The sequence below is a fragment of the Anopheles ziemanni genome, assembly GCF_943734765.1.
Source record: "Anopheles ziemanni chromosome X unlocalized genomic scaffold, idAnoZiCoDA_A2_x.2 X_unloc_36, whole genome shotgun sequence".
Taxonomy (NCBI): Eukaryota; Metazoa; Arthropoda; class Insecta; order Diptera; family Culicidae; genus Anopheles; species Anopheles ziemanni.
The window spans coordinates 135,001-136,180 of NW_026689803.1; positions in this window are offsets into that span (position 1 = coordinate 135,001).

Consider the following 1,180-nt stretch of genomic DNA (forward strand, 5'->3'; position numbering starts at 1 on the left):
TGGCGGATCCAACACTCTGGGTACCTCCGGGTACTTGGGGTTGGTTGAGGACTTGGTGAACAAACACTTGATATACACTCTCCGGATGTACTTCGGGTGTCACCTGTTGTCCGAGGCCACTTGCATGGAGCAAGCGTTGTGATTCAATGGCCCTACCGGGCAAACACTTTGGGTTCGCAAGGACTTGGAGTGCTGGTAGTGGTTGGCGGATCCAACACTCTGGGTACCTCCGGGTACTTGGGGTTGGTTGAGGACTTGGTGAACAAACACTTGTTGTACACTCTCCGGATGTACTTCGGGTGTCACCTGTTGTCCGAGACCACTTGCATGGTCGCAAGCGTTGTGATACAATGGCCCTACCGGGCAAACACTTTGGGTTCGCAAGGACTTGGAGTGCCGGGACGGGTTGGCGGATCCAACACTCTGGGTACCTCCGGGTACTTGGGGTTGGTTGAGGACTTGGTGAGCAAACACTTGATATACGTTCTTCGGATGTACTTCGGGTGTCACCTGTTGTCCGAGGCCACTTGCATGGTTAGCAAGCGTTGTGGTCTAATGGCCCTACCGGGCAAACACTTTGGGTTCGCGAGGACTTGGAGTGCTGGTAGTGGTTGGCGGATCCAACACTCTGGGTACCTCCGGGTACTTGGGGTTGGTTGAGGACTTGGTGAGCAAACACTTGATATACGTTCTTCGGATGTACTTCGGGTGTCACCTGTTGTCCGAGGCCACTTGCATGGTCAACGGTTGAGGTGGTAATGGCGGATCGGTGCTGTAGGGTGCCGGCCTGTTGGCTGCCTTGGCCGGGTTGGTTGGTTAACACTTGATTGAGCTTGCACCCGAGGGTAATGGCACTTGAAGGTGGGTACCGGCCAACTGACCTGGTGTGTTGGTTGGTTGGTGAACACTTGGCGGTACTTGCACTTGGCTGTGCTTGGACTTGAAGGTGGGATCTGGCTGGCCTAGGCCATTGGTGGTTGGTTGGTTGGTTAGTCCTTAGCTGGGCTGGCTGGCTGGCTGGCCATCGGTGGTGTGGTGTGGTGTGGTGTGTGGAGTCGAGCATCGCGCGCCGTTGCCTTCTTCGGAGTGTTGTGGGTACGCAAGTGCTTGCAGTGCAAAGAGGTTGGTGATGGAGTGACATTGCCTTCACCATGGAGTTGCGGGTACTTAGGTACTTGCA